The sequence below is a fragment of the Triplophysa rosa genome, linkage group LG1, assembly GCF_024868665.1.
Source record: "Triplophysa rosa linkage group LG1, Trosa_1v2, whole genome shotgun sequence".
NCBI lineage: Eukaryota > Metazoa > Chordata > Actinopteri > Cypriniformes > Nemacheilidae > Triplophysa > Triplophysa rosa.
The window spans coordinates 37,016,143-37,042,305 of NC_079890.1; the positions used below are offsets into that span (position 1 = coordinate 37,016,143).

Here is a 26,163-nt window from a genome sequence, read left to right on the forward strand (position 1 = left end):
TACTAATATGGTCAAATATTTTAGTATAAACAACCAGGCAACTGCATTTCTACATAAATAGTGCTAATCTCATGTGTCATTCTGCAGTCTTTTTTTTCGATTCAAAAAGGTAATTTTGGTATGAAATCATGATATAGCACTATTTATATTGTTTATTTATACTAGTCAAGTCAGATAATACTACTGCAAAAATGACACTAACACAGATAATGCGCACGTCTACTTAACACCACTACACTGCACCCTCGCTTTCATTCTTGCTTTCTTTTCAGAGACCATCTGAAGATCTTTAAACCTGGGGACATTCAGGCATGTTGCTAGGCAACCTGCTCAACGCCACACAGCAGGAGAACATACGAGAGACACGGCGACATATCAGATGCTCTCTGGATCTCTAATTTACACAAACAGCTCAACACAGGACAGGTTCATTTCAGGAAACTCGCTCGATCTTTTTAGATGCATTCCTACACGATCGCTAGTGATATCATGCCATTTAATCTCATAAGGGATTAAGGCAGAACATAGGTTTTAAATAGGAGCAGGCATCTACTTCCTGAGGTAGAGGAAGGGCAGAGGACACTCGTGAGGAGTGACGTCAATCTCCATGGAGACTCGACTCTGGTCCAAAACATTCGGATAATGGGAATTTTTCTATGAAAGCAACATCCTGCTAACAGACCGTCATCTCCAAACGCTTTACTAAAACATGTATTCTACTGTTTTGAGCATTAGCGTCGACCTTTTTTCATGATTTCTGGGAAAATAAAGCGATCAGACTGATTATTAGACCATGAGCACTATTTCTACTGGCTGCCATCAGAGGTGTAATAACAGTAAAGTCAGTGATGGGAGCAATTTTGGAGATGAAGCGAGAACATGGAAGATGGGGAAGAAGAGACATAGTTGTGACATCAAAGGAATAAGAGGAAATGAGGGGGCTTCTCTCTAAATCACACCTCGTAAAGCAACACAACCTCACACCTTCACAACCAGGACTCTCACTCTCACACACAACGGGGCCTTTCTAAAAAACATTGCATAGTGCAATACTTATAACCAATGCCACAGATCTTTAATCCGCAAAGGCAGTCCGGCTGGCATTTATTGCAACGTCAAGCCTTACTCAAAAGCCAAACGTTCCCTAGTTAGCACTTCTCCAAATTCTCCCCCTCGCTCTATTTCCATCCACAAAACACTTGCCCTCTCACACGTACACACAAACAAACAGTAAGAACAGAACGTTGCTAGCTGCCAAACGCTTGCCAAAGCTTTAAATAAGCTTGCGGTTGAGGAGTAGGGTGTCAACGTAAGCGCTCGAGGCAAAAAACTGGACTGTCAAGAGCTCAACAAGAACTCCCTGCCTCACTCTTCTCGAATATCTTTCCAGGAACGCTAAACACAAAGCAAAAAACCCTCACAAAATGGACTGTATTTGGTTTTAAAGTAAGAGGTGGTAGTGTAGCAGGGGAAAGTATTTCTAGCGAGCATTCGCGGGTGCGTGAAAGCTGAACCAGAGAGCACAAGACAGACCTCACACCTGCTCCGCCAACAGCTGCTCTCCATGTCTCTGACACTCCCTGTCCTTTGCTCTCGGCTCCACTCCCTTCAGCATTGCCCAACACCTGCAACCGCCCGCCCACCAACTCGTCGCCTGCCTGCTGCTTCCTACTGCACTGGGGCCGGGGCGCTGTATGTGCGCAGGAAAACACGAGCAAGCGAACGACACAACATGGTGAGATCATCGCTCCATGCAAACCAACACAGAGAGCTTCGCCTTTCCATACATCAAGAGAACGGGAATAGTCGTTACATAAATGTACTGTTGTTATCTCAAGATAGCGAAAGAAACAAAAGTGTTTGTTACTTCTCCACTATTGCTATTGCCATTAACGTTGTCGCCCTTTAAATCAAAATCCAAAACAGTGATGTTTGACCTTTGCACGTACAAGCGTGACTGTGATTTAAGAGTACTTACTGGTAATAGATTTAGCAACATACCACAATGTTAAAGAAGCTAACGTCAAGTTATCAGCCCAGTCAAGAGGCGTGAGGTCAGAGTGACCTAAAGCATGTGGAGGTGCCAGCATAGCTTTAGACCCGGCCCCAGATTACAGCACCTGTGTGCTCCCGTCCTTGACCTTGAGGAAGCCGTGGGGCCTGTTATTGCATCAGTCTGGAGTAAACAACATCTCTGCCAGCTCTATTTAGACCTCACACACCACCCTGAACATATAATGACACTTCCCTTTAAATACATGCAGAATATCTGATGTAACAGGGTACAGCACTACAAGACACAAAGCAACACTACCCAAACACACCTAGATTCTCAGCTTGTCCCAACAGGCAAGCAGGCTGCTATCTTGTGACGGTTAAAGACGAGAGAAGGTGATAAACAAGCAATCCACGTTCAGCATTTATTATTGATGACTCAGTCTCAGATACGCAATAACAATTAGCACGTACGACTAGCTTTCCCATTGATAAGTCATCATAAAATATTCCGGAATGGTCGAGAAGCATTTGGATTGATTTAGGCTGACTAGACATCTTTTAACTTTAGTGGTTTTGACATCTTTTGTGCCCGCACGCTCCAAACTTCATCCAAGAGAATTGAGCAGTTCTCCAGCTCACTGCCAGACCATGACATCACTCCTCCAAAGCTGCTCTATATTTAGCTTCTCACCGCCTCATACGACTCAAGGCCTGGTTCCCTCCACCCCACCTTGTATTCACATTCCCTCAGATGGCTCATCCCATGCTCAGATACGAAAATAAAAGGGAGAGAGAAAAACAGAAAGAAGGTCATTTAGATGGCATGAGCTATGGTACCATAAATAAAGACAACCACCACACCGGCTGGCCTCTGTTAACCTCCCACCCTCCGTCCTGAGATCTCTCGCGCAATTTTATCACTTTGCCTAGCCGCATGAATGCAGGCTAGCATGGGTGACGGCTCTGCGCCGCAACGCATCGCCTGCCTACCAAGGGGTGGAGCAAAGCATCAAAAAGAGAGCAGAAGAGTAAAGCCTGTGGCTGGCATTTGAATTCCCCCTGGCACAGAATAACATCCTGGCCGTGCAACAAATTATTCGCATCACCTTACTGCCGAGGACGAAGCACGTTGGTGCGGAGGCGGCGCAAAAGACAGCTGGGGCCAAAAGTGCCACACTCAGCATCTGTGCCCAGACTAGCTTTTTACTGCCATGACTCGATCCTTCTCTACACTTCAATCGTGTTGTTACAGAACAAAGCTCTGAGCAAAACCCCTAGTCTCACCTGGAGCTTTGAGATGTGTACTAGCAGAGGGCACTGGCCAAAAGTGGCGGGCATATACTTAGCAGTCGTTGAAGGAAACTCCAAAAGCTCTGCCAGGGGAAAATGTTATGGGAGGGTGAACTGGTTGCTGTGTAAAGAAACATTGTCTGTGGCATGAGCAGAGGTGCAATTTTTGGGTTCATTTAGACCTTTCACAGGTTAACTGCAGAACTACTATTTCCTGACCAGATGCGATTTATTCCACAAACCTCCTGTGCTGACGCATATTGAAATAATGGTTTTGGGTGATTCTGGATGGACTGAGCCACCTGAACAGAGTTTGTCAAGCAGTCTGACGTGGCGTAGCCTCAACCGTCATGCCTTTGCTTTTGAAAAAGCAGCACACGGGGAGGAGAGCGGCTAGGGTCTCACTAAAGGTCACAGCACTGGAAAAACTCGACTGGATGTGTCTGTGAAGGTGGAAATCTAATCTGGATCAGACAGACTTGTCCTTCTCTTTCCCGCTGACCGCAGCACGACACCGTACGGCCATGTGAAACACAGGTCACTCCAACCCTTGATGCACTGCTCACGGCTGTGAAAATCTGCACTTTCTACTCAAATGCATCCATCTTCACCTACCCTGAACAAGAACAGAAAAGCATTTAGGGACAGACATACCAAACTGGCGAACAGACAATGTTGCTGCAGATGGAAAATTTAAGCACGCGCTGTCTTCCAAGTCTATAAAATTCACACAATCATAAAGTTTTGTATAATTCACATTATAATTCCATGCAGGCACAGAGGTGCAGTGTATTAGGTGTGTGCATGTACCAGCAGGGGCAGGTGAACAGTAGATCTGCCTCATCTCATTCCACATCACGTAGTGTGCTGATGCATGCTTCTCTGCCCCCCATGCAAATCGTGCAGTCCAACCGGCTGTTGTCAAGGCAACTGCGAGAGGCCAGCCCCATCGCATAAGGATGTGAAAACCCTTCCGATGTTCAAAACAGCTACTAGGAAGAATTTCAAGTGTTCAACGTTAAGCAAGACTGCTGCTCATTAGACATGTGTGGCTTACATCAAAGAATTCCTTCCAAGAATATGTTGGATGTTAACAACCCAAAAGGAAAGCTCTTGTAAATCTTACATTATCGCTGACACCAGCAATGTTTCTGTCCTTTTTGAAACCACTATGCTAAAAGTAAAACTTCATGATCTTTAAAATAAAGCTACTTGGAGATTCGGGCCAATTAAATTGTGCTTTGTAGTGAAATGCAACAAATACAACCTAGCAACCGACAAAACGTTGTTTTATGGTCACGGCTGGTTAGAACAAAAACTAGATTTATGGCTGGCCACTTCATCATGCTTCACCTCTTTGGGACACCGTATTAGTCTTGTTTTGCTAGATAAACTGCAGAGAATTACAACAAAACATCTATATCTATATTGGATATGATATTATACTATTATAAAATAAAAGCTAATATAGGACTATTATTCTTTCTGATTGTTAAGGCTGGATTGTGTATGCTGTCGTCCTTTCTGTCCTAAGAGCACAAGGCCCGTCACTGACTGTACACAGATCTGATGGGAGAACAACATTCGCTGAGAGCCGCACACCAAGGAAGTCACAGTTAACACAGGAACCATAAGAAAACACAGCAGCAGCTGGCAAAACTGAGGCCATGCGAAGCTAGAAATGAGATTGGCCCTTTAAGATATGACAAGAACGTTAAGAGGAGGAGCTTGTTTGATATAATCGTTGCATTAGGATTGCATCCTTTTATAGAAATACTGAGGACTTACTGACCTGCTCATGAGCAAATCAGATCAAAAAACATAAAAAAGTTCTTGTTGGTTACAAAACAGACATTAACGGGCCATTCTCACGAAACCACTGAAACATCATAAAGATTTAGGTTATAAAACATGATTCAGTAACACAAAAAAACTACCATAATGAACAAAATTGTGTTCTCTACCTTAGACAAAGCATAATTTTAACACAGGAATGAATTATTTGTGTATTTTATTGCTTTTTCTGCTGAAATTCTCATTACCGTAATGCATCCCAATCTAAGTCAAATTACAATATTATGAAAAAAAAACATTAAATATTCTACTAAAGTTTTGAAATGATTGTTCTTAAACATTTCGTACCTTGTTTTTAATGAATAAAAGGGAAATTTGTTGATATGAGTGTTATACAATCATGTTTTGACATCTCGAAACCAGATTTTGTGCGAATCACCCGCATAAATTATGGTGATTTAAAAAAGAAATAGAGGAATTTAACCCATTTCAAAACCTTTATGGCGCCTGTGAGTGGTGTCAATAGGACTGATCTGTTTCTATGGACTTGGATAACAAAATCTGTCTGAAATCTCCAAGATCCCCAAACTCTATATACTCTTACCGTACTCCCCCCCCCACGATACATCCACTCTCCCATTCTCTCTCTCTCATCGTGTCCTCTTATGCTAATGATATTATTGATCTTCTACCCGTTCACATCACATCAAGCCTGCATAATATTCAAGCCTCTAGTCTCAATTCCCTGGCGGCTCCACTAGAACAGCAGGCAGCATTTTAAACCCAACACGCATGACACGCTCATGGAAGATGATCGGATGGATGAGTTCCAAGGTCTGGTGCGGTTTTAGAGGACAGCAGAAGAGACGGGGTGTCGGTGCGGGTCGGCTCTCTCAATATGCAGCACGCATTCCCTACGGAGTGGAAATATTCATGATGCAAGCTCATGTCTTTCAATCGACAGGCCCTTTCAGCCTGATCAGCACTGTGGTTGGCACAGGAAGAGATGCCCAGATTAGACTGGCATTTCATTTTAGCTGATATAGTCATAAGAGAAGTGAGTGGATGACAGGGGAATGGAGAGAGGGGGAACATCAGCTTCGGGGAAGGAGGTACAAGGAGAATATACAATGAGGGATAAGAGAAAATGGATGGAGAAGACGGTGAGGGTGAAAGAGGGAGTGATCGTGGAGGGAGAAATGTTACAGTATGAGCATCTCCGCATTTCTCAGCACTTTCACAGCACACACGCTCATTTACCAGTCCTAATGGCTTTGATATTTATCATTAACTCTGAGATGGTGAAGGTCTAACACTGTGTCCCAAATAGGCTAGTCATTATTTAAAAAATGGAAACCTATGCTGTGACACAATCTTATTCCACTGTACTGTGTTTCTAATCAACGTATTAGGGTTTATTTTGCAATGAATCAGTTGACTGCACATTATCCCTTACATATAGTGCAAAGAAAGTGTGATTATTCTTCAAGGAAAATAGGGTATATGCACACAGAGCGATAATGTCTCAGCCAGCTCTGTTACATCCGCCGCACGTAGCATCCATATGGAACAAAAGCGTTTTTCACTTGGCCGCATCAATATGCACATAGGATTAAGCGAATCGAATTATCCGAACACTACGTCATACTGTACATCGACAACTAAAAAAAATGAGAAGCGCTTCAGGCTATCCGTTTCAAGCTACACTCACAGATATGAAAAAAGGCTAAAGAAACATTTGCACTTAGTCGAGGCTTGATCACAGAGGCACATAACGATGCTCAGTCGTAGTGATATCGATTCACTGAAATTTCAACGTTTTCTTCACTAAACACATCGTCATCGCTTGTGATGTGACCTCCTGCGAGCGGAAGTACGTCATCGCCCCGTGTTCATCGAGGGTGCATACAGTTAATACTACTGAAGTAAAAACAAATGGCTCGGTCAAGCTCTCACCATCCAGCAGGTGAAACGCTTGAAGGATTTCTGCTAAATTCAAATAATATCAGAATTGTCGTGATTCAGAGTTTTTAAATGTACTGTACGTAGGACAAAATGGATAGGTGCAAATTGTTTATGTGAATGGCTCTGACTTAACCAGTTGCTCTTATTGTAGGCAATGTTAAATTCTTAAAATTATTAACTATTAAATTATTTGAAAGAGAATATAGATGTTACTTCACATAGTGACTGCATATGTTGCGGTCATCCACAAAGTCACACGGATCACAGCAACAAATAATTGTATCTTTTACATTAGCGTGTCAGTAGGAAAATCAATCAAGATCTCTGCGTGGGTCATACTGTTTAATGCACAAATCTCTGCTCGCATCAAAATCTCACTTGATTATTATTTAATAGCAAATAATGCACATAAATCTATATTGATTTTCCACTGACACACGAAAGATTTTCACAGTAAAATGAGAAAACTGTCATCTCATAATTATGCTAATTCTGACACAAAGTGAATGCATCGTTATTATGCGAAGCAACAGCTGCGCCCAGGTATGCTCCTATCCTCATCTCCATGGTACATGCAGTGAGAGCGTACATGGACATGCTGACATGGCAGCAGTGTCACATTAATCATGGCTTTAGCGCATGGGCTCTTAACATGATGCTTGCTATTCCATTCGACTGGCTTTATTAAAATTAAAGCCCTTTCTGCTTCTACATCCCGCTCAAAGCCGTATTCACAGTGGTCCAAGTGAGACAGGAAAAGAAAGGAGAAAGAGGAAAAATAATGGGAGAGTGGGGGTGAGAGAGAGGAAACCCAGTAATAAATCAGGCTGATGCAATCTAATGGAACATTATATTAGGACGGGCTCAGTGCTCAGTAAATAATGGAGTTCTTACAGTCAGAAGAGATAATGCACCCACCCTGGGGACAGAGAGAGACGGTAAAAGACAGACAGATAGAAACACCATTAGGGCTGATCAGTGGATACTCTATATTATTGGTGAATGGTTCAGCTATGTCACTCCGGCCACATGGGCAGGACAGACAGAGTATCCCAAACGTCAATATCTAACAAACACAAGAGTTTAAGAGTTCAGAGTCAGGGTTGAAACTAAGAAATCGTCTATGACACACAAGAGTGCTAGTAAAAATGCAATAACATCACACCAACTGTTAGGATAACATTCAGTCATTTTGGGAGTTTTTTTTACCGACGTAGATATTTGGGATTAGAGGTTTAAACAAACTGCGGCAGAAAATGAAACGTGGAATTAGTCAACCGCTTAAAGAAAATAAAATAGACAAACCCACAGACCCAGTGATGGAGGGACCTGAGCCATTTCTAAAGACCAGAACATAACAGGCTCGAGGGGTGGGATCGTTTTATTCAGGTCAGCAACCACCTAGTTAAGACCCAGAAAACCTTAGCAACAACAAAGCGAATGGTCTAAGCAAAGCACTGTGACTTTGGCATGGAAAACAACACTCAGATGTACTTGAAAAAATGCGTTCGAACACGCAGACAAAAGAAAACGGTTTAAAAGCAAATAGTTTTCCAAATACTGTACACAACAACAGGGTGAACATTTTTCCACTGAGTCAACCACAAATGTAGACATTTACAGACGTGTTTGAATAAAAAGTTAAAATAGAAACACCATAAAGCAATGCAATGATTAAAGCACATGTACATACAAAGGAAACAAAGACTCCCTACCTCCCTCTCTTATATGCTAAAGGAAGAGGGAGATAAGGAAAGAAATATAATGATCGTCATGCTATTTCAGTGCAGAAACAGGCTATAAGCGCTGTGACTCACTCATACAATGCCTCTGAATGTGTCGCTCTCCGAGCCCTGATCGCTGAGAAATGACAGACACAACACATCCCTTTTATCTGGAAAGATGGAGGGAAAAAATGGAAACACTTAGAACGAGACACTTTGCCATCTCATGATCCATTTCTTGAGGCACAGAATTTCTTTTCTCAACTATCTTAGTGTCAAACAACATTTGATGATGATATTTTGTCCGAAAGAACTTGCGTTTACTGTTGATGAAAGGCACACACCCACTCTGTCTGAGGTGAAGAGAAGCCGAGAATCCAGACAGACGAGCACGACTGCACAAGTCTGTGGAAGAATATTGAGGTCAACGCTGATGCATTTATAATTACATTGCTTACACTTTAATAATACTTGGAGGAAAAGACTTTGTTAATATATAGTCACACCAGCTGAAGGAAGTTAGTGTAATGTAATAATACAATACTGTTTGAACCGTTAGTTAGTCCAAAGAAAAACTTGTTTAAAATGTATATATTTTATTCTGATGTCACAGTAACTTTACAGATGAAGTATGATGTTATTAGATCTCTTATGATATATCCTATGGATGCATACATTAAAGCACATCATATTCTAAGCTAAACAGTAACCAGCAAATTCATTTAGTTGGATTTTCTAACTGCACTCGGCACTAAATCCAAGTCAAACAAGAGCTGGTGACAAGGGTAGCAAACCATTTCCAAGTCTGACACTGTAGGGGTCTGGCAAACTGTGCTGAAGGGTGGCAGACAACTTAATCTGCAAAGTAAACCACACACAAAAAAGCTTTCAGTCTTAGTCTTGTCCAGCCAGTTTCACCAGTCACTGACCCTGCTGGATCACTCATTTTAATGTCGCTCCAGTTTGTCAGGATGAATACAGCAATACACATCTTGATTCAGTTTGTTATATTTCGGTTCACGTGCCAGGAGTGTCTTGCCAATAGTAGACGAATTACGACAATTTAGGGGAAAAAACGCTTGGCAAATTTTCAACTGTGGTAAAAGTTTTATAAAGACATTCGACATTTGGAAACCATGCATTATGTAGCAATTTCAAAAAACTGTCACCAGTGACCTTGCCACTTTGTAAGGTGCATTTGGCACTTGGCTAGTGTTAATTTTGGGCTCTGGCTGCAACTGTTCATTCAGTCATGCTGGGTGTAATCTGAGGCCGGGTAACAGCCGTTCCTCCCACATCTGGACCTGAATAGACCGTTGACAGTTACGCCCTCTGTCCACTGAACAATATTGCAGGATATAAGACGGGTGTAAAGCTCCTCTGTCCATCATTGAGAAGTCAGGGGACCCTGTGAGAGGTCAGGGAAAAGGCCACTTGTGTCCTGAAAGGTTGCCAGAGTGAAATTACAACGAGAGCGGCACAAAGGCGATATGGCGTGAATTGCCGTGCGCTCCCAGCAGAGCAGGAGGGGCAGGGGGGGTAAGCGACGTGACATTGGCCAACCCCTGGATCTCCTTTCAGGACAAAGGTCAGGCTGCTGGGCCTATAATACACAGAGCTCCCTTTCACAGCCTGCAGAACACAAAAAGAAAACGCTGAAAAGAACCGAGACCATTTTCCTTCATGACACCCATCTAATTTACTTCTTTTCTCGGTCAGAGATGTGATCGGGGAACAGGGGCGGCCCGTGGGACGAGGGCAAAACTTTATTTCTTTTATTGACACTTTCTCACCTCTGAAAAGACTTCCCACTGTTTATCTTCTGAACTTCCGTGGGGTCAAATTTGAGATTTAGGATATTAAAGACATGAACTACATTATAACAGCTAATAAAATTGATGTTATTCAAGGCTCGCTGGTGAATACGATGCACAATACGATGTTATTACATTAGCACATTGCACAGTATCCACAAAGACCAACACATAACCTTACAACTAGTTAGGTTTACAAATCAAGAAAAAATCTTCTAGTAGAAAAACAGCACTTTTCAAATAGTTTTTATTATGTAAGAACCGTTTTATAAAAGCATTAAGGCACTTGGGGCTGTGCTATATTACAAATACAGTCACAGAAAAAGGTCAACTACATGTCGTGACTAACAAAATCTTTTCGTAGTGACAATGTTTGTAATAAAGCACAGCCTCTTATGCCTTAATGCGGTATTGTCTGCATCAAATGAGGATGTGCACATTCACTGCCCTGATAAATCGACAACACATAATGGCTGTTGTCTCTGTTAAACTAGTATTACCGTATTCCCTCTTAGCAACACAAAAGGAATCTCAATAATAAGCTAAAAATATACGCTCAACTGATGCTCAGCATCGGTGAAAGGCATAGCTAAACCAAGAGCAGAGAACAATGAGCTCTAACCTGCCCAACCAGTTCAAACACAAAAGACGGTTTTAAAGAGCAAAGACACAAAGCACAAGCTGAGGGTCTAAATCTTCCCCAGATCAATTACCCTGAGCGTCATGGGGAGCGGCTCTTAGAAATGACCGGAAGTCAAGATGGATCCTGGTTATACAGCAACCAAGCCAACGATTGTTTATCAGTCATGAGTAAACAATATCACAATTCAGTTGACACACAGAAGCATGGCAAACAAAATCAAGTGAGACAAACTGGAATTTCATGTATCGCCGCCCAACCTCTTCATGTGAACAATGTTACACGCAGCCGTTGGCTCTGCCAGTGTAGGTCATCTGACCGAGATGGCTGCCCGCCAACCGATATTACAGGGTGTGGCATGTCTGCGCACACAAAAACTAGAGCAAAACAAACCTCTAGTAACCAGCTTTCCTGGCATAGGATGAAGGGGAAAAATCAGGGAGGGTTTTGGACTTCCTCTTTAAGAGGCGACATATGTTTTACGCAGGCCTGATCCCTCGCAAGCTTACGTCAACCACGGAGAGGCTAGAAGGAAGCGAGGAGCTTGAGTAAAATGGTGGACTTAGGCTGGACAGATTGGGCATGCGAGGCGTGGGAAGGGTTAAGTCTAAGGAGGCCCCATCTGCCACCTCGTCTGTTGTGCAGGCTGGCTGCTGGCCCCTGCTCGACTCCAACAGTGAGAATGGACACAAAGTCAGACTGTGACTTCTCTTTCCATCTCCGAGCAGCTGATTACCCACAAAGCCCAGCCCCTTTATTGATGAATGTCTATGGCCCCCATAAACAGGTTCATTACAAAACGTTTGGAATAGCATACTAGCCTAACTTTTGCTGTAGTATACGTCAAGTATGCACATTTTCTGCAAGAACAGTCTCTCTAACAACACACACACACAATATGCTACAGTTACGCCACTAATCTAAAGAGAAATGGCAGTATTACATAGCAAACCAGCATTCTTTAGGGGAAAAAAGTGTGCTGTTGTAATTTCTAAATGATGAACGGCCAAGCCAAAAAGGCAAATAAATGCAACAATTACCATTTCAAACATAAATTCCTCTTTACGCTAACAAGTTCAGGCTCATTTCGTACTGGTTCTGTCCATCCAGCTGGCAGGAATCAAAGCCAGGGAGCTGGGAGGGGTACTAACACACACAAAGATGGCTGCTGTCACTTTGAGCCCTGTGATATCAGGAACACCTGGTTCCGGAAGAGCTCGAACCATCTCTAGAGTCAAAACATGAGCGAGCGCAGCTCTTTCAGAGACTTGGAAGAGGTTACGCACACGCACGCAAACATGCCCACCTGCTTAAAGAATGCTCCGAGATAAGAGTGGCTTTAAAATGTGCGGCAACAGAACAATACATCTTCTATAAACTAGAAAATGGGCATTATACAGAGATCAAACAAACGTAAATTAGATAAATAACAGGGCGTGTGCAACAAATGTAATTTTGACTGCTGCAGATAACGTGGCGATAGCAACCATTGACTAACCAACAAAGTTATAAAAAAAGTAATACAATATTTGTGCAACAGGAGACAGGACACTTGAGGTAACAATCCTCTTCCCTCGCTCGGTTTCTTGTTTGCACATTGAATCATCACAGCAAGCAAAGGTCACGCCTCTAATGAGAGAAAAGAAGGGAATGCATGCACACCGAGGGGCTGTGAACAAGGACGCTCCTTCCCAGGAGTGCGATTGGCTTGTGACCAGATGAGGGACACTTGATAGCAAGGTCACTGTGCTCTGTGCTAGCAGGAGTGACTGTGGGCCCAACCCAAGGGTTCGGGTTGCCAGTGTGCTGGGCTTTCATGTTACATGCCCGCTGAACAAGGCTCTCTGTCCTTTAACAGGATTTCACATAAGTGGAAAAACGGTCTTGAGACCAAAGCCTGTCTGAAATAAACAAGGAGAAACACAGTTATTACAGCCGTCATTACGGTCAGACGCAACAAGCTTTTATTCTCAGGGAGTTGCCAAAGATGCCCCAAAATCAGCATAAAACAAAAACAAAAATCACATTACCGGGAGAACAGAAACACTTATACTCCGTCTACACTAGTGCGTTTTCATTTTCAAAAAGCTTTTCGTCCACACTAGTGTTTTCAAGCGTTTCCCAAATGCTGCCCATCCACACTGAACTGTCTGAAAACACTTACATCCATGTACTGCGCATGAGTACAACCTAAGACACGTCAGCATGTGTCATTTCTGTCAGGCATTTATTTACTCTCTGCCATAGTATGTCCCGGCAATGTTTTTTTAATAGACGGACAATGAGGTAACTTAGAGATGTTTCTGCGGGTAACACTAGACTAAAAATCTGCAAAAGCGAAAATTAAAGCACGCACCGCTGCCAAACAAGGACTGCGAGTAATTAAATATTCTGTCTCCTAAAATGCAATCTAAAGTATGCATGAACCGACATTAATGCTATCAAACAGGAGAACAGCCGAAACAACTATCACATAACAAAAAACGCATCGTAGTTTTTAAACCCCTCCGTTTTCCTCATCCACACTACAACGCGAAAACGGCGTTTTCAAATGTATCCACTTTCGAGTGCGTTTTGTTGACAAAACGCTGTCTCAGTGTGGACGACAGGCCAAAACGGAGAGAAAAGGATAAGTTTTCAAACGAAAAAAAGGCATTAGTGTGGACAGTACTTTACATTTAGGGCTGTCAACTGATTATTCACGACTAATCGTATACAAAATAAAAGTTTTTGTTTACATGTAAGCATACTCCGTATAATAATTATATATGTATAAATACTAGGGCTGTCAACGTTAACGCGTTAACGCATGCGATTAATTTTTTCAAATTAACGCGTGAGAAAATATTTATCGCAATTAACGCAGCATCCGTTTGTTTTGACATCCTTTGTCTAGCGTTACATTATGTAATCACGCTCTTATTCGTGTACAGGCTTTTAAACCACTTAAGCGCGATTTGAAACAGTTGCTATGAAGCGTTCAATGAAGATAGACAGCTTCTAAACTGTGGGACGAGGCAAAACGCAACGAGAGGTCCAGTCTGGTGTGTACGGTAACGGCTGCGTCGGTGAATCTCTGTCAGACAGCGCATCCGTGTTAAGTTCTCTTTCGTGCTTGAATGGATAAAACTAGGGATGCACCGAATCTAACATTCTTGGCCGAAGCCGAACATGATGTGAAACACTTGGCCGAAGGCCGAATAATACCGAACACCAAACATGGTTTTTGCATTTCTTCTATTTATTAAGCTATTTTTTTCACTATTGCACAACCTGAATAGTCAAAATTTGCTTTTAAAAATTTGTCTTGCTTTTCAATAAAATACAATACAACTTAATATAAAATTGAGCAAAACAAAATACATTAAAACAAAAAATTTAATAGCCTATATTAATTAGGGCTATAACTGACTGGTAAAAGAATGTAATGTAAGTTACTCTGTACCCCTACAACAAAACAGTTCATTAAAAACTGTCATTCCACGTTAGGCCTATAAACTAAAAATACGAATAAACTAAAACTGTTGGATTATTATAGGCTACGTTGCAAAATGATTTTAAGAAAAAAAAACACCGAACGCAAGCAATTCTGACTGATGCTGACTGACAACCATATCAGTTCACGTCTCTCCTCCAAACTCCGCCCACAGAAGCTGACTGTTCTATGGTGCACTCGTGGCCGGGATGCACAGAACATACTTTGACAAGTTGTTTAGTACAGGGAACTGTGCGCGACCACTGTATGATGTCAAAGGATGTCGCGAGCGGCGGGGCTACTGTCAGACAGCCCGCTTCCGTCTGAAGTACACAAGTTACCGACCGGTAAAGACGCTTTCATTCGGACATTTACTTCCGTGCGGCAAGTCCCGTGCTGTGTCTTTCTCTGACACCTTAAAATGCTCCACACACACACTGCCAAAATGTTTTCGGCAGTAATAAAGCGCACGTCTCTCTCTCTCTCTCTCTGCGCTGGTTGCTAGTTGATCGTTTCTCGAGTCATGTTCGGTAAAATTTATTCGGCCATTTCACATATTCGGCCGAATACCGAACATGCGTTTTTTGCTATTTTCGGCCGAATATATTCGGTGGCCGAACATTCGGTGCATCCCTAGATAAAACCACACAAGATTATGTCAGAAAGCCCATTTTGTCTAGCATTTTCTTAAGCACAGACTTCAAAGTGTAAAATAAAATCTTAAATGAATGCAAAGAGTTGTGAAAATGGGAGTGCGGTGACGGTCAGATCTGCGTACTAAGACAGCTCTTAAAGGGGCCACGTTCTTAAACGTGCTGCTGTGACTCCTGTCACTAATGTTAATCAAAGAACAAAATAAAAGAATAAATCAATGTGATTTTATAGCTTTAATGAGAATTCTTCTGCATTTAATTTATAATTTAGCATTAAAGACTGTAAAGTGTCCTTCAATTTCCTACATGAGCTCTCAATTATACTGTTGAATGGCTATAATTAATGTTAAAATAATCAATTTAATAGATCAGTTACAATACTGTTAAAATTAAAATCAAAATGTTAGCTTTCATAAAATGATGCTGTTAAAGAAATATGTTGTTTCTACATCAATTTGAAGATTAAATGTGAAATTATTCAAATGTAAAAGTATATTTTAAAATATAATTGTTGTGATTATCGTGATTAATCACAGAAAAAATGTGCGATTAATCGGATTAATTTTTTTAATCGATTGACAGCACTAACACACACACACACACACACACACACACACACACACACACACACACACACACACACACACACACACACACACACACACACACACACGTACATGTTTAAGAAATATTTACATGCGTTTTAATATTTCTATATAATTTATATTGTATATAAATGATTAATAGGCTATATAAATATTAGGGCTGCACAATTAATCGAAAAACTAATCGAGATTACGATTACAGGTCCAACGATTATGTAATCGTTAAAAGCCGCGATTACAACTGTCCATTTATGCTCATTTTCTCTGCATGTCAGCAGGTTTGTTGCGCGTTAGAAGCAGTAGCAAATCAGCAGCCTATCATGAATATGTAGGCGTTGCCTTAACAACAACCAGACAGTTTATTTTCTATGCGGTTGTGAGCGGATTCTCTAAATGCGTGTTGAAGGATGTTAGTTCACACTAAACATGTGTGCTGATAAAAGAACATCGCATGACTTGTCAAGTACTGGGCAGATGCAAGAATTAGTACCAAAACGAAAAGCATCATCTGTGGTATGAAATTATTTTGGATTTACTAGCAATGATGTCGAACAGAAAGTAATATTGCGCAAGCTAATGTTATGTCGAAAAACTGTTGCTGCACCACTGTCTAACACAACAAACCTGCACAATCACATGACGTTCAATCACAGAGTGCAATATGAAGAGTCCATTAAAGCGAAAGAGCAAGCAAGTTCGAGTTGATCGCGATCGGTGACACAGACTATTACCGAATCATTGCTTAGCGTTTCTTCGTTTCCAGCCGGCTCTCGACGGCAAACTGAGATAACAGACGCGATTGGTTATTTCATAGCGAAAGACATAACCCCAATTAACACTGTTTGCAGTGCAGGGTTTAAAAAGCTAATAAACACATTGGATGAGAGATATGTCATTCCCTCCCGCAACCACTTCTCTCAAGTTGCATTACCTGCACTTTATTCAAAATGCCGGGAAGACGTTGAAATAGATCTGAAAAAAGTGGCGAATTACTCGACAACTACTGATTTATGGTCGAGTAGAACCATGGAACCATATTTGAGCCTATACTGTATCAGAAATAAAGTATTTCAGGAACACAGCTTTGTTTTTGGATGTTTATTTAAAGAGTATGGCATGCGGTTGTTAAATAAAAAGCAATAATAAAACAAAATAATACAATTAAAATGTTTAAAGGGCTAATAATCGAAATAAATAATCGCAATTACAATTACAAGGGGAATAATCGACAATTATGATTTTTATAATCGTGCAGCCCTAATAAATATATAATTTTTCTTTCAATTATACATGCGTGTGTGTATTTATATATACATAATTAATACACAGTACACACACATTATGTAAACAAAAACTTTTTTGTGTAAGATTAGTCGCTAATAGTTTAAAAGTTTTACTTCCTTGTAAAGATTTATTTCTGCTGCTGTAATATACAGTTGGGGACAAAAATATTAGCCCCCTTGGTAAATATGAGCAAAGAATGCTGTGAAAATAAATCTACATTGTTTCTCCTTTTGATCTTTTATTAAAAAAATTCACAAAAATCCAATGTTTCATTGAAATAAAACAATTGAAAGTGGGTGGAAAATCACATTATAAAATAAATGTTTTTCTGTAATACACTCAGGCCACAATTATTAGCCCCCCCCCCAGAAATTCTTAAACAACTCTTAAGTATATTTTCATTGATTTTTACATTTTCTTAGCACACCAAGGTGACTAGAAACATGATGTTGTCCAGTCATTACTTCTTTTTGCACAGGAGAATAAATATCAAGTAACACAAAGCCCAAACCCGCTTAATCATTCATCACAATGGGTAAAACCAAAGAATATAGTTCTGATGGGCAACAAAAGATTTTTGAGCTACACAAAATAGAAAGAAGCTTTAAAGAAATAGTTAAAACAATAAAAATTCTAATTTCCAACATCAGGGCAATGAGCAAGACGTTTTAATGGACTGGAGATGTTGCAAATATGCCTGAAAGTGAATGTGTGTCTATAATGTGAATGTAGACACAACTGCTTACCGTCACACAATCTTCTGCTCTCATGCAAAAATAAACTCCACCATATTAATCTGCCATACTGGAACTTCAACCAGGACTGGGATCTATGGCCATATGAAATGAAACAGAGTTTTTTTGGCAGCAAGAACACAAGATAAGTTTGGTGCACACGGGGATAAAAAAGTGCCCCATGTCCACATTTAAATATACTGCTGGAACTTCATTGTTCTGGACCGAATTTTATACCAGAGGTTCTGTACATCTTCAGATTCAGATACATGGCATCATGGATTATATTAAATACCAACAGATAAAAAAAATCAAAACCTGACTTGCTCTGCTAGAAATCTTATAATGGGTCGTGGTTAGATCTCCCATCAGCACATTGGTTCAAAACAAACGATTCCAAGCACTGACTGTGTGAACGCAGCCCGAGATCGAGGGAAACGTAAAGGGTTCTCTTAATGTCAGCAACATTTACGCATCGCAGTCATCATGATTCAGCCAGTGAGAGAGGCAGGGGGTGTAGAGAGGGAAAGAGCCGAGGGGAAAACCAAAACGTCACTGAGGAATGAAAAGGAGGGGGCAGAGAGAGCAGGAGAGGAAGGGGGAGGTTAGGCAGCTGCATACGCGCAAGCTCAGATTTATGCTCCTCGCATGCTTCATTCCTCCTTTTTTTTAAAAACAACTCGCAAAAAGATGCCTTTAAACTCATTTGCTTCCTAGAAACGCTGCCACTGCCAAACACGACATCTACGAGTGTCGCATTTTAAGACAACCTTAATCCACAATATAGTGACATTTCAGACACGGGACACTTTAATAACATTGTTTAAAGCTCATATGAGCTCAGCTGCCCTGAGAAACCTATCAGCTGCTATGACAAATGGTGGAAGGGAAGAGTTCATTTATCTACTCTGTGTGAAGGCGACAACGCATGCGGCCCTGAAGCTGCTGCTCTACGGTCAGCATTGTGCAGCCCCAGCAGTTGACATTTCATACACTTCCTATATTAGCCAAAGGAAAGGGACTTCCTCCATTGTACTGTCACAATAAAGATAAAACACATTACATTTACAAAGAATCCAATTACCGCTCGCAGATTGAGTTGAAAGGGCGTCTATGGAAAACAATGCAACATCTCTGCGACTCTCTGCGCTCTTTAATCACCGTGCCGAAGCCCATACAGCTGAACCAGCATGTTAAAATCATGACTACCCTGAGGCACTGTGGGAAGGCTTTTTGACTCAAGATTAGTACATGAAACTCTAATTTGTTCCATTGGGTTTAATAGTTCACTGGGCCTCTTGTCAGTCAAGTGGCGTTAGCATTCATTTGATACCGTGTAACACCATAAAGCACAATCACGACTGAAGGACGAGGCTTACGACAGCTCAGCTCAACCTGTGGGAAATCACCTAAAAGTCGCTTTCACAGGGCAGCCCTGCAAAGCAAAAGCAAAAGCAAAACAAGGCACAACTGCAGTAAGTCACTGAACAAACCAAACCGAGCGTTAACCAGCAGTTTACATGAAAGTACATCAAGAAGCTGGAGGCTTCAAGTTCTTCAAGGCCGACAACTTCTGCACCGTGCATTCTATATTTAGTTCGCGGCTAAAAACACAGGCTGTGCAACTTTTTTGGCATACCGAATCACACCCTTTACTGTCCCAACACAGACACTACTCTTTCCACTAACCTCCCCAACATAGTTTGTTATTTCTCGGTATGGGACAGACACTGGTTTGCCAACAGTGCATGAGACAAGCTCTACAGTCTTTCCAGCACATCTCTCTGGACGGGAGCAGAATATCTCTTCAATTACTAAATAGACACGTACGTTCCTGTGCCAAAAAGGAGAAAAGTAATGTGGCAAGTGATGTTTTAGAGGTGCAATTCTTCGCTCATAAGTGCTACGTGCAAACTAGAGGAAGGAGACCACGCCTACAACAGATTTCTAGCGCTTCCTCTTTACAGCGTGTCATGTCTAAACACAAAATATATTACAGGGGTTAGGTAAAAAGAGAAGAAATTAAATGAGTGGTATTGCTGAACCAAATGGGCATCTAGAGCAATGAATGGTGTGTTGACATCACGCAATATTCTCTTTTACTCCCAAATAACAGTGTGTTGAAAAAAGTATGCTATTTTTGCCTAAATCATACACTGCTACTGAGTACTGACTCATCCATGCGTGCCGGCATATTTAACATAGGTAATGCATTTTAAAAATCAAATTTGTTACTTAAAAGAAATATTTGTAATGCAAAAACTGGCAAACATGCAAAAGCAACTAGTGCCCTACAAATGGATGGTCAATATACAATTTTACACCACATTAATATACCATTTTTACATAAAACGACATCCTCCAAGTATTTTTGTTTCCATCACCAGCAAACTTCTTTTAGTCCACAGAAGAATGTGAACTTCAATGACTCTGAATTAGTCGAAAACAGCATCACATCTGTTTCAAGTCCTTCCAACACCGTACTTAAGCAGCAAAACGTCTGCTTTCTGCACAGCGTCATCTCACATTACCATTAGAATGGCCAAGCGCAAGCCTGAAATGGCCAGGAAAATGCTAAAAACACAGAACAAGCCCCATCAAACTTGGACAGCTCGTGGAACGTAATTTAAAAGAATGACCCTCCCAATCCCAAATTGTCTATCACAGGAAGTAACAGATCTCCGGTCGCCCCTCATCTCTATGCTCACGATACGAGCGAGATGCCATTGTGTAAGGTAATGACGCAAGATTTCTGCTCGCTCACCACAGAACCGGGCCTGTTCGGAGCACACAGAGTCTTTCAGTAGCAGATTACCATTTAGGCCGCCAGGAGGGGAAAAAGGGGGGAGAGAGTTGGAAACAAAGCCTCTATAGTTGTCTCAAGCCTGGCTATGAGAGTTATGTAATTTGACTGGCAAGGCAGCTTTTCCCCATCGGAGAGCTGCAGACTAATCCCGCTCAGGGACGAAGCTACCCTGGAAAAAGCAGAGGCACAGAAAAACACGCTTGTAATGAGCCGAGGCACGGCAGAGGGGTTCACAGCCGGCAGATAATGCTGCAAATATCATCAGGTCTGTGGTAGGTGGTGCACAGGCTTCCAAGGAGAAATGGAGGAAGAGCTGGCTCGCGCAAGCGCCTCTGCTAACCATCAGCGCAGCGGTTGGATTTAGAGCGGTTAAAATAAGATCTGATTCTGATTTACTGCTCTGGGTGCCTGGAAACCATGTGACTGGCATCACATGAGGAGGAGCGGAGGGGACGGGGCGGGGGGACAAAAAACACACACACAGCGCTGCCCGCATAATGAGCTTTGTGATCAGTCTCCTTGGTTCCCACTGACGGTAAGCAGATATGGTCTGATTTCAGAGGTAAACATCAGATCTCCGAGCTTCAGAGGTCTAAGGGGATGAGAAATTGCCAGGGTTCGGGAGGCTAAAAAAGTAGCTTAACTCCTGTTAAATATCTATAAGAAATTTAGTTATCATAAATTTGATTGAAATTGATAACGCTACATTGACAGTGTGCTAGGTGCGGTACGACACAGGGAGTGTGTTCCTAAAGGAAAGACAGCGTTTTTACAAAGGTGTAGACTGCTGCTGCTTACTGATGAGGGGGCAAGGACGCACAAGCTGCGTGCTAGAAAGGGACTTTGGATTAGACACTGTAAACTCAGTGCAAGCGGTGACCCATTTTCAAAACAACCTCTTCACACACACACATAAATATATATATATATACACACACAGAGGCAAAATCCACACTCAAAAACAAAGAGCCCTTAACAAAGAAGGCAGCAGGCAGGGCCCGGGCATGCAGTAAGCCCTGTTCTAATGCACACATTCCAGAGCTAAGCGCTTAGCCATCCACCTGCCTGTTGGTACTAGCAGGGCGCCGACAAACTCAACGGCATCACATTCACATAAAAGCCACATGTTCTAACATATATACGCTATTTAACCAACGAGAGAAGCGTGATCTCAACATGTCCAATTACTATTCTCACACTGACTATAAACAAACAACCAAACCTAATTCCAACGAACTGCATCGTGAACTAGTCCTCTCTTAACATTTCCCAGTGTTACATAAGCCAAACGTTGCTTCCTATAAAAAAGGGGAAGCATAAAGCAACAGTCGTTCTTCAAGCTACAAACAAAAAAGGTAGTCAGGGTTTACCGATTCCATGGCCGTCTTCAGATAGGAAAGATTAAAATCCAGCTAAAAATGCTGAAGATGGGGTTGTAAAGTCCGAGGAATCCTGAAAAAAAAGAAAGGAGAGACACAGATTAGTTTTAATAATGCTGACATTTCACACATCTAACATTGCAGGTATATCTTACTGTACTCTCTTGTTGGTCAAACACAAAGGGGGTAATTCACCAAAATATCTGGGCCAAAATTACCGTTCTGCACCTTGGGGGCAGAGGTTTATCAGAGATTCAGGGACAGTTGTAGAGCTTTCTCAAGGCTATCATCTAGGACACAACGGACACATTCTTGTCACACAATCCAACTTGTTTCTTTCGCAACGGTTTCTTGAAAACAGATGAATTAACAACGAAACTCTTGCAAGCAAATATCGACTGTCTTTCTATGCTGAAATCTTTAAATATTGTCTGCAATGAGCCTTGGACTGCTTGAGTGTCCACTGTCCTGCCCCAAGCTTTCCATTTTAACATGGCTTGTCAAGTTCAAAATAGTCAAACTTTTACTAGACGAGCAACACACCAACTACACAGTTGTATAATCACATTGTCTTTTCAAAATATACCCATGATCTCAAAATGGCCAAATATCAGCCTATTCACTGATATCAGTGTCTATAGTGTGGAAATCACAGTAAAGATTGGTGGCCACGTTAAGGGCTGTCCTCACCCAGATGGGATAGTCTGGAAGGATAAGAAGCCCTGAGGATTCTCCTAGCAGGGATGTGCCAGATTGGATTAATCCAGAGCGGAGAGAACTCTTCCTCAATGGCCATGCAAAATGAATCTGTAATCTTACCAAGAAAATCCTCTAAATACACCGAACAAGAACAGCTCGGCCTCCAGCTCACAAACGCAGATCAGCTAGACATGGCCAAACTCATTCTAAGTGGGGATGTGCAAAATATATCTCTATTTAAGAATATCTTGAAAATACTGAATAACATGTACGTAGACAGGAATTAAGACAAAACAAAATGGCTCTTAAATCAGAATCAGAATCAGAAGAGCTTTATTGCCAAGTGTGCTTGCACACACAAGGAATTTTCTTTGGTGTTGGAAGCTCTGACAAAACCATGTCTGACAAAACCAGTTTGAGATCAAATGGAAAAGCATTTAGTAACAAAAGCTTCCCAGACCAGTTTGCTGTCCTCATTAGATGGATGTGGAGAGGGAGTCTCTCTCTCTCTTTCGATCTATCTCTCCAGCTATACTCAGAGTCATGCTCGGCTGACCTTAAAAGGAAACTCTGGGCCTGAGGACGGCTAAAGCTCCTTAAATCACCAGTCAAAGGGCTGTTTATTTGTGCAGTCTGAAGAAGATGCTTTCACAATTCTTTGCTAGCAAAGGAAAGAAACGCGACTGCAGAGGATGGGCCTGCCGAGCTCGCCACATCCTGACCGTCAAACTACGAACATTACCACAAAACAGGCAAAACAAGCAGACCCTGCTCAAATCAGCTGGTTTAACACATAAGAGCACTTAGAGCAAAGAGAAACAAAGCCAAGCATGCAGACAGTAAACAGAGAAAACAACTAATCAAAGGTTCTAGGCTAGGCAGTCTATAATTTGTCAGCATCACAATCCTAACAAAAAACGCCTCTTTGTGCAAAAATACCAAGACATCAAACTGCAAGACTTGCTAGAAGTCCAACAGAAAGCAAACCTTAGGCAGTGTAAACATCATGTTTAAAACAGGACTAATTCATTTCCACATTTGTCAAGTTTAAAATCAAAATAATGTGGTGAAGGGTAACAGCATAATCTACAGTTCATATAGCACTGTTGCTTTGCTGTTGATCATGCAACCTCGATATGGAAGGGAATGTCTTGAGACAATTTATTGTTTGGTTGTTCTTCAGATCCAGATACAAAATATTTGTATACACAGGCATTCATGAGGTATTTTGCCAGACCAAAATAATATTTGCCTATTTATTTACACAATATAGGTCTTTACACAAAATCATATTTATTCTAGATTAACATTGAATCGAGAGAAAAAGCAAACCTAACTCAAATGCCATCCTGCTAACTAACTGTGAATCCATTTATACCTGTGGCCGGTTGCATAAACCGTTTAGACTAGTCTTAGAGGTTAGTCTTCTAATTTTTTTCTTCAAGACAGGGCAGGGCTTAATTCAGTTACATAGAAAAGTTAGATTGGTCCTAACTAATTGCTAGTCAGTGAGACTGGGGCCCGGTTTCACAGACACGGCTTGGCTTAAACCAGGACTATGCCTTGGTTGATTTAAGATATTTATGTCGCTTTTATAAAAATGCCTTAGAAGATACATTTCTGGTGTGCATCTCAAGACAAAACAATGGCACTGATATATTTTAAGATATTCCTGGGCAAGATATATTCAGTTAATACAGGTCACATATTAATTTTAGTCTGGGACTAGCTTTAAGCCTTGTCTGTGAAACCGGGCCTAGATGTTAAGACGCAGTCTTAACTCAGCGGCTAAGTTTATGCAACTGGCCACTGGTACTAACATACAATTCAGGCAATCCTTTCAAAAGTACACAAGATTAAGCATAAAGATTGAATGTTCTGATTTAAACATCATATTTGTATTTAAATTAAAACTTTTTTGTATGTTATCAACATACAGTAATGCACTGACATAATAATGAATATAAACAAAATCAGAGACACTGGAAATCTGAGTGGTTACAAGAGACACTTGAAACAGATCTTATGACCACATGAATAGGTCCTGAATTTTTCAAACGACCAATGTTCTCAACTAAACCAACAGTCATACAAACAGACATTCAATATGGCGCCTCCTTTGACTGAGGGTACGTCTCATGTAAACCCAACAAAACCATAGAAAAAGAACAAATAGCAAGTCACAAATCAAAGCAAGTTTACCTTTTCAAAGCTTAACAAACATCTCATCTCATATGGCAAAATTAATACAAAATGAATTGTGACATATTCCCTAAATTCTTATTATTATTCTCAATACAGTAATTCCTAATGTGTTGTTACCCTCTTACTGTACAACTTTTTTAATCTGCATAATTTGAAGACAGCTGAAAACAAATACTACAATTTATACAATAACAGGGGAGTAATTTCCACTGGGGACAGGGGGACATGTCCCCCTTACTTTTCAAAATCCGGGACATGTCCCCCTCACTTTTCAAAATCCTGTTCGTGTCCCCCTCACTTTTAAATTTGTTTGTAACGATTTTTTAACCACACGCCGTCATCACCATGGAGAAGTACTAGGACCGAGCAGCACACAGAGAGTCTGCCTGTGTCGATGCGCGCGTCGCGTGCACAGTAAAAATAGATCACTGAAAGATTGTTTTCAATCACGTGGTTTTGATTAGAATTTAATACAAATTTGTTTTTACGTGGTCGTTGTTTCGGTAGGCTATGTTAAGCTGTTACGCGTGTAACGCGTGATTTATTACTTTTTTCGTTTAATAAAGACTCATTCTTTTAACAGCAGTTAGTGTTTATGACAAGGCTTGACAGAAACATGGGCTTCCCTGGTCGTTGTTTAGGTACGTTAAACCCCGTTAAGCATTTTAGAAAGTCATCCGGCTCGTCTCCTTCCGACTGCATATTCAGGTTTAAAAGCCATGTTTTCCTCCGTTTCTCAGTCAATACTCTCATTTTTCAATACTCTCATGTATATATGTATATACACTCACCTAAAGGATTATTAGGAACACCTGTTCAATTTCTCATTAATGCAATTATCTAATCAACCAATCACATGGCAGTTGCTTCAATGCATTTAGGGGTGTGGTCCTGGTCAAGACAATCTCCTGAACTCCAAACTGAATGTCAGAATGGGAAAGAAAGGTGATTTAAGCAATTTTGAGCGTGGCATGGTTGTTGGTGCCAGACGGGCCGGTCTGAGTATTTCACAATCTGCTCAGTTACTGGGATTTTCACGCACAACCATTTCTAGGGTTTACAAAGAATGGTGTGAAAAGGGAAAAACATCCAGTATGC

General features: G+C 41.3%; 1 protein-coding gene across 1 annotated transcript in view; it reads right to left on the minus strand.

The window, feature by feature from the left end:
- ankrd11 (ankyrin repeat domain 11) overlaps positions 1-26,163 on the minus strand; it is a 121,605-nt gene that overhangs the window by 50,060 nt on the left and 45,382 nt on the right. Inside the window, exon 2 of the mRNA XM_057329075.1 lies at positions 22,153-22,234. The gene's annotated coding sequence lies outside the window, so the exon portion shown is untranslated. The remainder of the gene's footprint in view (positions 1-22,152; positions 22,235-26,163) is intronic.